Genomic DNA, 12,942 nt, shown 5'->3' on the forward strand with positions numbered 1-12,942 from the left:
TCACCCACCCAGATCATGTTTGGGCTGCAGCTTGGGACCTTTTGAGAACATTACATGTCGGATCGAAACTCTCGTTGTGCGGTCACAAGAAGTTGGCTACCTTGTATTTCCTAGCAGCAGGGAGTAGTGTGAGGATGCAAAAGTAGCATGCGGAACAATCGTTTGCAACTAAGCAGGCAAATAGAACTGCGATCACGAGCTTTCTAAATTGCGAGAAAATTAATTATATGTTTTGTGCTGTAAAAATTTTTAAAGTTGTAGATTAACGTTCCAGAGTGAGGCAAGACGATACATTGATTATTTTTCTTGAAATTCAAAGACAAATGTAGTGTTTAATCAGAAGCAGAAGTTAATATACCACAGACCCGCTCAGGAAGAAAACAAGAACTACACACATACAATTTAGACAGAACGGAAATGATAAACGACTAGAACAAATTTAACATATACCCATGAGATAACGCCGTACCACATAGCCTTTTATGAGCATCGGTCAAATTAGGGCTTTTAGCGTCGGCATTTCAGCATAGCAATAGGAATGCGACACTATAGTTGGTCCTTTTTGAAGGCCACACAAACAAACTGGAGTATGTACAACGAAATTAAAACGTTAATTATGTCGAAGTTTCTAATTTACAACGGAAATTATACGTCGTGTTTTGCTCAGTAGTAAAGTTCGAAAAATCGTACAATTTTCCACAGGTGTCGTAAGTTTGATCAAGCGTCGCAATTATAAACAAGCGTCGTAAGTTGACCGGTAGGACCCACAATTCCAAGCATATTCATAGTTAACGTACGGACGTACGGGCCGTCGTAGTTTTGGACATTTAGGACGGAAAGTTCGGCATATGTTTATTGTGGACCCACGGTTTCTGGATATTTTGGGTCCGTTTCTTGCGACAGGAAGGTTTCGTCGGTAATTTTCCTTTTCCTCACGACCGACCTATTGTGAACATCTGTCGTAATTATAAGAAATATGGAACTTGTGAAATAGATATAGATCTACTAGTAAGTTTAGACTGATAGTCGAAAGCCCCCTGCAATTTTCTATATTTCTCTATATTTCTGCCATTTTTTACCATTCAAGAATGGTCAAAAACCTGTCCACCATCATGCAATTCACTATTCAATATATACTTAACAAACATTTTAACTATTATCAATCCAGCAAAGATTCAATCCCCAATATCATAAAATGTTTTTTGTCACAACACAATGTCATATTTTTCATTAACAAAACAATCGCCAACACAATAGTCATATCACAAACAAAGACGAAACTCCAGAAACATCGCCACAAATCAATTACATTCACAAAACTTAATATCAACCCTGTAATAACCGACCTATCCACTAGAGACAAACACATAGGGATGACTCATATCACCGTCTTCAGAGTCCGTACTCTCAATTCACTTCCGCCACGCTTAAAGTCAGATAATATCCATCCATAATTAAACAACTCACTAATGAATAGTTATCAGCAAATATTGAACACATTACCTGTAAAATTTTAAAAGATTTGGAAAGGTTATATTTTATAAACATTTCAACAAATGCAGTTTTTTTGGGGGAGGGGTTTCATTGTATCAGCTACCAAGTTTATATGGTTTGAATAAGGGAAGAATATGACATGTGTAAAAAGTTTCAATACAAAATAGGTCGAAAATAGAAATGCTACCTTCTTAAAAAATGATGTTATGTAAATTTCTAATAATGTTCATTTGGTAATGATTAGTGGTATTAGATTTGAATTTATTAAATTCGAAATTGTGTTATGGGTAATATAAGTGAGATATTATCACGTGTTTCCAATTATTATTGAATTGATATTTTTTTATTTAGAAAAATTGGGTGAGGTTAGTTAATTTAAATAGTAGTATAATTAATAATAATAATGTTATCTACATATTATTAATTTCTTTTTATATCAAACAGATATAATATAGTGGATAAATAAAAATGAAAATAAGTAAAATCGGATATCAAAAACCCGGTTTCTTCTTTGTATCAAAATATAGTAGTTGGTTTGTCATGAGAGTAATCACAAGCTCTTCGTCTTTACTGCAGTACGCTTGTGGAAGATAGGATTTGAATTAAATTTAGAATATATGGATTTAAGTAACAAGAACTTAAATATATATATGAAGAAGAATATAATTGTTACAATCAAATAAAAAAAAATAAATTATAATAAATAATAAATTTTAAAAAAGTTATTTGAATCGCGTGCCAAACTAAAACTAAAGTTTTAAAACTTGGGAATAATTATGAAAATTTGGGACATTTCAAAATGTTCAAACAAAGCCAAAAAAGTAAGATGCAATGTTAATGAGCAGACACAACCAATGAAAATTTTGGGACCGTTCAAATTTAAAAGGCCCAAAAAAGTGTGCTAAAATACTAGATGCAAATGTAAATTCGAGTAGAATACGCAGACACCAAGGTAAACAGATAAAATAGGGTTTTTTCTCCCCAACTATGAGCTTCCAAAATTATCCAATTCAGCCGGCTCTAATTTGTTCATATCTAGCTTACACCACAATATATCGCCCATCGATTCCGCAACCTAATGGGAAAATGAATGCCGCCCACGGCTCCACTTCTTCTGACCATCGAAATCAACTCTTACCATACAGTTCCCTTGTAAGATTGTTTTCTGAAATGAAAACATTAAGTATCGATTTGATACGATAATCGAAAGCTGGAATTCCATAGAACGTGAGCCGTCAATTTATAAAGAGCAAAGCAGCTTTACCCTGAAGAGCAAAGGAGCAACCCTAGGGGAATTCCGGCCCTCATGTGAAAGCTGAACATTAGCTGATGAAGATGTTTCATCGATTTGGGGGATTGTCTAAACGGAATGCGGGGATTGAATTATCTTGGACATGAAAGCACGTGACCTATTAGAAGAACCTGACTTGTTAGTTCCGATTTGCTGCCGAGTGATGAAGGATGGCTCTATAATACAGGGCTTTGCAGGTATTTTCGTATTCCAGGTGCACCAATGCGTTAAACAATGTTTATAGGTCATATATCATATGATATTTTGGGAGGAGTGATTATTTAATGGTTGTGTTTTGGCTGACCAAATATCTCCCAACAAGAATATCCCTACATTTTTAGAGATTTGGCAAGCGTTGCGTGCGACGCCATATTCCGCAACAATATTATGTAAATCCCCGGGGTATGTTAGTCGGGTAAAGCTGCCTTATCTCTTATAAGTAATGATGCACGTTCGACGATAGTCCAGCTTTCGATTGTAGAAATCAAGAATATACGCATCGTGTCGTTAACATCAAGCTACGAATAACTAATGTTTTATTTCCCGAAAAGTAAATCTCACAAGGAGTCTGTAAGGCTAGAGGTTCGATTGCGATGACTCGCAGAACAAACGCGGTTGATCGAGCCCGGGAAGACAGAGGTGATATCGTCATTCTCGTTCTACTAACGGAGGAAGAGGAACTCACACCATCTCGACAACGAGTATAAGCGTCCAATTTGCGTTTTTGCAGGAAATCGATTAGAGACATTTGGTGTGTTCAAATAGCGAGACAAATATTAGAAGATGACCGACAATATAATTAAGAGCCCTCGAGAGAAAAATCCTTCTTCGGCGTTCAGAAATCTGCTTCTTATAAGTAATATGATCTCGTCGTATTTTAATATATTTTTTAAAACATTAAATCTAGTGACGTGTTTCATATTAAAAAGAGCAAAACGGTTTCCAGCGGTATCCCGTACAATGAGATAACCATGTTAATAGGAGAAATTAATCAGGATTCTGTGTGTGTTACTCTAAATTTTGATTTTTTACATGTATCCATTTTGGATTCTTTTACGATATTATATCGATAAATTTTATTTACTACTACTTCAGCTTCTCCGCTATCTCTAATTTGGTCTGTGGGTTCATATCTATGTCAGTTGCCTACATCGATTTTTAAATTTGAATGTTCAAAGTTTGGTAATTAACAATACTTCTCGGTTTTGCAGAACTAGTGAATTCTTTCGGATTGTTTGTTGTTGAATAATTTCAAAGCCATTTTCCGAAACCTTTCGAAAATATTTTATATGATCCTTGTGTAGGTTAAGATAGTGCAGGATATAAATTCTTAATTACGTGTTTCCATATTTATGATAGTCAAAACATTTATTAGGTAAATCTGTAGGTGCAATACTATTTTTTAACATGAGATTAATTACATAACGCACTACAAAGTTTTTTTTGTTTTTTTTTTTTGAAAAATAACGCACTAAAAGTTAATAGCACTACGTTAATAGCACTTTTGTCATATTTTTTTGAGATACTTGACTGCTAGATATGAAATGCTAATTATGGGTTAATGTTTCATATTTTATGATAGCAAAACAGTTATCACGGTAGATAATGTAGAATGAGATATTAATTTTTTTAATATAATATGAGAAATAATTACGATGCTGTGTAGGGGTCGCAAAATCGACACGCTCCCGAAGCACCGACACGAATTCGGGCGATAATACAAAGAGGGTCTCAATTTTATATATCGGATCGGGTTTGATAAATTTTTCCCAAAAAACCGGGTCGGGTTCAGAGAAAAAATGACCCACTCGAACACCGATCTGATATAATAAAAGATCGGACCCCTCATTTGTATTTATCGAGACGAATTCGTGTCAAGGTTTTCGGAAGCGTGTTGGATTTTTCCACCCCTACAAAACCGATCGTAATGATTTCTCATATTAAAATATAATAGCGCCATTCTGCAGATCTACCGGTAACTGTTTTTTTCCTCATAAATATGAAACAAAACACGTAATAATTAGATTCAATATCTAGCCAGTACTCAAAATACACAAGAGTGATAATTAAACGTGGGACAAAATTTCAGAAATTAGCAGTGATATTAAACTTTGTAGTGCTTGAATTGATAATTACATCTCATGTTAAAAAATAAAATTTTGGCCAACAGATTTATCTAATAACTGTTTGGGCTTATCAAAAATATGAAACACGTAATAAGGAATTTATATCCGGCACTATCTTAAAATACGACAGAGGCAATTAATTTTCGACAAGGTTCGGAAAATTGGTTGAATTTATTCAACAACAAAAAAATGGAGAATTCAGGTTATGAAACCGAGAAGTATTGTTAAGTATCAAACATTTTGACAGTCCAATTTAAAACAGAACCGATGCATGGCAACCGATATAGAGTATGAAACCCACATAACAAATTAGAGATAGAGGAGGAAGAAATGAAGTGTGAATAAAATTATCGATATAACATTGTTTGAAAAATACAAAAATGGATAGATATGAAAATCCAAAATTGGAGATAAACGACACATAATCGTGATTATTTCTCAAAATTAATTAGAAATGGTATCTCATTCTACGGATCAGCTGATACCGTTTTTGCGATTTTAATATGAAACACGTAACTAGAATTGAATGTCTAAAAATATTAAAATACGACGAGAGTAAATATTAAGTTATAAGAGCAGAATTGCGAAAGCCAAGAAGGTTTTTCTCTCCCGGCGGCTCTTTAATTTATACTGTCGGTCATCTCTAAAATATGGTCTTCCGATATTGAACCACTAAATGTCTCTAATAGATTCCTGCAACACAAATTGGACTCGTATACACGTGCGAGAGGGTGTGAGTTTGTCCTCTTCCGCCGTTACAATAGATCTGACGTTTCAAACTCTGGTCTCCGGTGCTCGATCAGCAGCGGGTTCGGCTGAGTCATCGAAATCACTCTAGCCTACAGTTCCTTGTAGATTGTGTCTCCTGAATGAAAACATTAGTTTTCGAGCGAATGTTATGATCAATTGGGTACGTTCTTGATTTGATAACAATCGAAAGCTGGAATTCCATCGAACGGCAGATGGTTTAAGTTAAAGAGCAGCAGATTTACCCGGAGCAAACCCTGGGGAATGTTGTTAAGAAAATGATGCTGCTGTGCTTACAGTTGGTTGGGAGTCATGCGGAGTAACGCGTCTTGTCAAAGCTCAACAGTGAGTTTGATGAGATTGTTTCATTGATTTGGAGATTGGTGTAAAAGAAATGCGGGAATGAAAGCTTGGGATAGGGAAGGCACGTCGCGTGATTGAAGAACTGATCCTGATTATTTCGGAGATTTTCCTTCCCGGATAATGATATTTATTTCGGGCATTATCTGAGGGTATTTTTGTTGTTCTCAGGTACCGAGCTTCTTTAGCAATGGTATATATGTATCCTCAAAATATGATATTTGGCATGAGTTGATTCAAGAGTTGATTACGTAATGTCTTTACTGCCTCGGACATCTCTCCGACATGTATAACAATATATTTTAGAGATTTCAGGCGGTGCGTGGGATGCAATATTACCGCAACGATGCGATGTTTTAACCGGGCCGAAGATGTCTTAGTGACATGGTCAAATGTAACCGAGATGAGACTGCACCGAATGGAGCCTGGCTATGCTTAGCTTTTAATTTTATAAAAGACATGCAAAACTTTTTGTTGCAGGACGGTGGCCGATGAGATAGGTTCATTCTATGGATGCTGTATAGAACTGGATACAAGGACGAGTCCCTCACATCCTTTATTGGATTGACTGAAGGTTGTCTAATCTCAAAACTTTCTGATGCCCTGAGAAAATTTATTAGCAGAAGGAGCTATTCTTTAAAGTTTTCGATACAGAAGGTATCTCAGGATGGCTTATCAAGAATTTAGTATCATGTTGGAGACGTTCTTCTTTAGGCGGCGAACAAGATGGATTATTGTCTTGAAGAACTGAGAAGTTATTGCCGACTAAGAGTGAAAATCTTGGGTGCTACCATATGTTGCAATCATAAGGGAGCTGAATAAGATGTCTAAGCACTTCCCATACTTAGCAAAACAGTTTGACAACTTTGAGGAATAGGAAGCTTTCTTTCAAGCTATTTAATTATTAAATATGCTAGCAGGAGGAATGATGTATGAATGGATTTCGTGGCATAAAGAGGTGACAAAATGTTGAGTGCAGAAGGCATTTGGCAAGTGATGTTACTTTGCACGAGTTAGTGATGAGGATAACACCTGATCCAGAGTTCATGCTTATTTGACAGATCACGATTGTTGGAGGACTCTTTTGAATACAATTGGCACACTCTGAGGCTGAAACACTTCGAGCTAGTTTAAGATTGCAGTTTAAAGAGGAGGGAAGCTCCTGCCCTGGGTGTTCTGAGGGAGTGGTTTGGCTTAGTTTTTGTCAAGCAATATTGGACCCTCGAAATGCCCGCTTTGTACTTGTCCAAAAAACATGATCGTAGAAGGTTTTTTTTTTCCAAATTCAGGTAATCGCTTGGTCTTCCTGTCTGTCATTCTACTTTGGGCCCTATATATGATTCATAGAAGTTATATTGTGTTTTATGGTTCTGCGAGTATGAATCGTATGGGTGACTTTAAATATAGTTGCCCTGGGGTTTTGATATAGTGAGTGCTTTCAACATTAGTATTTTAAAAGTTTTATAACTCACCCCATATTCTCCCGTGAATTCCTCCTGGTTATTCCTCTGATAAATTCAGTTGTTTAAATATGACTCGGTCCCGAAGTTGCAGTGTCTAGGGTGGATCCATTGCACCTAGAATACTTCAGTTTGGGCTGGAAGAGTAATTGCATTGGCCGTAATTCGCAAGTCAGGGTTGGCATTGTCTGTATAGAAAGGGAAACACACTACACAAGCACGCCACACACTGGTATGTGAATCATTTCTGGAAGAAAATAGCATAAAGAATAATTTTACTTAACCCAACGTACAGGAATATATAAGCAAACAGATAACTTACCGAAACACAAACTAACTACGTAGCAAACTCCTACATGACTCTACTGCTATTAATTCTGCGATACTTTGCTCCGAATCCTACGCTACTCCAAATAGCTAACTGCATGCTGCGCGTTCTACGTAACAGCTATTTTATTCAAATGTGGTTAGATTAACAAATATCCAACACATTCCCCCCAATCTAAACATGTTCTCCAGGTCTAACGAACTGATGTAACAGCAGTGAGATTTTCAATTTCAACACAAAGCATCTCCTCATTTCTTTCTCAAAACTTAATTCGTCCCGTGCCTTAGTTAAGAATGTCTGCTCGCTTGCTCCTGTGTAACACGTGTGTAACTACCAGCTTACCTCTTCGATGCATTCACGGATAAAGATGAAGCCGTACATCTATTGCCTTGCTTCTTCCCATGTAGAACGGGTTCTTCATTAAAACTCCAAGAGCAGACTTGTTAATCCACAGAAGTACAACGGAGTCCAACCACTTGATTGCCCTAAGATTTCATCCAGCATCCACGGAGCCGATGCTTTGGCACGCTCTGTTAAGCCCGCCAGGTAACTGCCTCGCAAAGGACAGCGCAACTACTCTCTGTTTCGTTGAGCCCAAGAGATTAAACTCTTATTCAAGTAAAACCACATCCACCATACTTCTCCTATCCCTATAACATCCCCAGCCAGATCACTATCGAGAACGCCAGATGAACCTTCCCACTTTCTTTCTCATGTACATACACAAAGACCATGGTAATTGTACCTCTCAACATACCTCAATATATGCTTACTGCTTGCTGATGCTTTACTGGAAGGTTTTGTCCATAAATCTGCGTACTACAACACACACAGCATATACGAAATGTCCGGTCCTAGTATGTGTTAGATATCGCAGACCCAACAACACACCTGTAATCTAGCATCTAACCCAAATTTCCATCTGATTAAGCTCAAATAAGCTTGATTTAATCCAACTTTGGAATATTTATTTTCTGAAATTAAACACTTAAAAATCCATAGTAACATCCGATTATTTACAAAATACTAAAATTATGGGAATAAAATCATACAAAAAAACATATATAAATATATGCTCTATCAAATATCGGGATCTTGATTCTCAGTTTGCAAGCCTTTCCTTAAAACACAAGGACTCAAGTTCTGGTACTGATTCCGTTTCTGGTCCGTTGAACATCTAATCTCATATACATTGCTGGTGGTCGATTTGCTTGCCGAAGAACTTCTCTATGATGCTTTCATACCAATCACTGAAAGTCCAAAGTCATTTCTGTAGAGTTTGGCTTGAGAAAAGATCTTCCCAGGTGTATTCACCTGTTTTTACACCTTTCTGATTGGCCCTTATCATTTGGTTATTTATTCTACGTGGCCATCCTTGTTCATTTAGTAGCTCATATGCACCTGGTGATCCTGTTGGAAACTGTGACTCCGGCAGATAGCTCACCGGAGGTGAATACATGAAAGCTTCATCTGACTTTAAGCTCAGTCAAAACTCTGAGATTTTTTTTTTGTTTCAGTTCTTCTGCTGAGATTTCAAGGAACTTTTAGGGTGCTCAAAAAGTTACATGCGTTATATATTACACAGTTTGTCAAAAAAAGAAGGAAAGATTACATGCGTTGCTTGCAATTCTCTTGTGTACATTAGCAAGTGTGTCTCATCAGCAGAAGCAAGAGGCTTGAGAACAACAATGTCGTTAATACCAGCTGGCAATAGTGTCTAATTTTGAAAAAAAATATTTCAAAAGTGTCTAATTTTGAAAAAATATATTTCAAAATACTCATGAAAAAAAATTAAAATTGTGGGGTGCAAAGTGAAAATATGAAATCTGTTAACTTTAACGGTCAATTAACGGTGAGTGGTCAAAGGGGTGCAAAACGAAGCGTTTTTCAAACTTTAGGGTGCATACTGCCAAAAAAAATTGTTTGAGACCAAATCGAAAAAGCGCCTAAACATAAGGGGTGCAAAGTGTCAATCAGTCTTTTTTTTTTCAAGTCTGTGATTAATCAGGTTAACGATTGAATAGTCAACAGTACAAGAAAATATGAAAATATGGCAGAACTGAACAGAAGTCGGTCATTAATAAGTGAAATCGGGAGGGGTCATAACCGACAGCTAGCGAGCTAACGGATGATAATTGTCTATAATTACAATCCTGCGTAAATGAAAACCAATAACATTGTTTCGCAAGTATATATCACTACAACAAATAGAGTATTTGCGACAGAAATTAAGCCTAATATCAGTCGTAAAGTAACTACCGACGAAGTCTATTATGAACGTCCGTCGCAAGTTCTGGAGAACTTAAGCTTACTACAAAATCCATACACCAAATAAAAAGGCAATTTTTTTCAAAATTTATTTTAATCAGTATTGACACTATAACATCCGTACGGTTGGATCGTCGAAAATAATTTTTTTTAAAATAGTTTAATGTTTCAGGTAAGTATTCGATTAAAGCCCAAGTAATATGACCCCATTTGACTACAAAATCCATATATCAAATAAAATGCTATTTTTCTTAAAATTTATTTTAATCAATATTAATACGTTACAATAACATCCCTACGGCCAGATCGTCAAAAATAAATTTTAAATGTGTCCGATGACATTAAATATGGTTGGTGAATTTACGACAGAGCCCGTAGTAAGTTTATATGCAAAAAATAACGTCGTCGAACTTACAACAGAAGACCACATTCCGTCGTATTTACGAAGGATTTTTAACACTAAATCTGTCGTAAGTGGTCCAATTGCGATAAATTTCTTCCGTCATTTTTGCTTGCGTGAAAATTTCAAAAATTGGTTGCAAATTTAAAAATTAGTCGCAAGTTCATATTTCCGTCATAACTTTCATATAAGTGGGTCCCAATAGAATAATAAGCAACTTACGATGAAATTTTCGTTATTTTAAATTCATGGGCCCCAATTCTATTTATTTAAATTTGAAAATAAGAGAAAACAAACATTAATTTTCAACAATAAATAAAAAATTTATGATAGAAAATTCCGTCATAAAGTAGAACTTACGACGAAATTTGTGATGACAAATGTCGGAAGTTGTATAGACACTACTTTATGACCGAAAATATTCGTCGTAAGAAGGAAATTTTTTTTTGGTTCCCGCCAATATTCGCTATCCAAAATATATATGAACCTGTGCATACATATATTTACATATATCTAAAACCAATATGCACCACAATCATATCCATCCAAATTCACAATCAACCAACAATTATTAGATATAAGAAACCATAGCTTTTACAATTAACATTCAATCATGTGCAAATCTTACATCAAATTCTAAATCCATATTCGTCCATGTACGTAAGTTAAATTATCTTTACATAAACTTAGATCGTCTTACAACATACAAGCATCCATAGTATGCCAAAATAAGTTCAAAAATGCTAAAATATAACAAGAAGTTTGAAAAATTGAAATTACCCCAAAACATTTTTGAAAAAGTTGAATTTATTGCCATGCTAACTTAAGATATGATCCGTCATAAGTTATAACATGATATAATTTTCATTTATTTTTATTTTTAAACAACAATAATTATATAATTATGAACTTATGACGACATAGTTACGACGGAATCGGAAACCATTTTATTTTCATTTATTTATTTATTTTTAGTTATCCAAATATGTTAACTTATGATGAGAAAATAAACATATCAATTTCATTTATTTTTTGTTTTTGAATAGCTATAATTATATAATTATGTGAACTTACGATGGTGCAGTTACGACGGAATTAGAACCCTTTTATTTTAATTTATTTTTTGTTTTTAATTTGCTAAATATGTTAACTTACGACGATTTAATAATGACGCAAAACGTAACTTATGACGGTTATTTACGATGATTTTTTCCACGGGAAAATTTCACTAATGATGTCACTTAAGAACAATTGTCGATGTTGCATCATATAGGAAAAGCACCGAAATACAAGACATTGTCAAAAATTTTAATATTAAATTACTTATAAATTAAAGTTATTTAACTTAAAAGGTGTGTCAGACTTTTATACTAACAAGCTTATGGCCGGTATCAAGCACATGTTTAAATACTTTTTTAAATTATTATTTATGGAAGTATAATGTCTTTTATTTGATTACATTATCATTTTTTTAATATATAAATTTACATTATCGTTGTATAGATATAAAATTTAACTATATTAACATATGATCCTATTTTAATTTTTATTAAAACTAAAATATGATCAAGTGTTAATATATAACAATTTTATAGCTAAACAATGATAGTGTAAATATGTATATTAGGTTTTTTTATGTGGATAAATACGTATATTAAAAAAATGATATTACTGTAATCAAATAATTAAAAAGATAATAAAATTATAATAAATGATAAATCAAAAAATTATTTAAATCGGTGTAACCGTTACCACAGCTAAAATTTGTGATAACTAGGTATGAAATTTGGGCACATTTCAAATTTAAAACAGCGAGCCCAAAACAGCGAACCACACAAAGTAAGCAGCTGAATTAGGGTTTTCTCTTCAGCCACAAGCTCCAAACTTATTCATATCCGCCGTCTCTAAACTATTCTGCTCGATATCAGTGTTCATTCTCACACACACAATTATGTCGCTCATCAATTCCTGCAAACCCAAATTTGAAAATGATGCCACTGACGGCTCCATTTCTTCTCAGCGGTCGAAATCGAACCCTACCATACAGTTCTTCGTAAAATTGTTTTCTGAAATGGAAACATTAGTTATCCGAGCTGATGTTAACGACACGATTGAGCACGTTCTTGATTTGATCCAATCGAAATCTGGAATTCCATTGAACGGGCAGCCGTTAATCTATAAGAGCAAGCAGCTTTACCCGGAGCAAACCCTAGGGCAATGTTGTGTCGAAAATGATGCTGTTTTACAGGTGGTTGGAGTCATGCCGAGTACTCGTCATGTGAGAGCTCAACAACATCTGATGAGATTGTTTCATTGATTTGGAGATTGTGTAAACGGAATCCGGGGAATAAATCTTGGGACAGTGAAGCACGTTACCTGATTCGAAGAAACCTGACTGATTATTTCACGGATTTGCTGTCGAGTGATAATGATATGGCTATAGGGGATCTGCAGGTATTCTCGTATTC

Source organism: Daucus carota, chromosome 9 (assembly GCF_001625215.2).
Source record: "Daucus carota subsp. sativus chromosome 9, DH1 v3.0, whole genome shotgun sequence".
NCBI lineage: Eukaryota > Viridiplantae > Streptophyta > Magnoliopsida > Apiales > Apiaceae > Daucus > Daucus carota.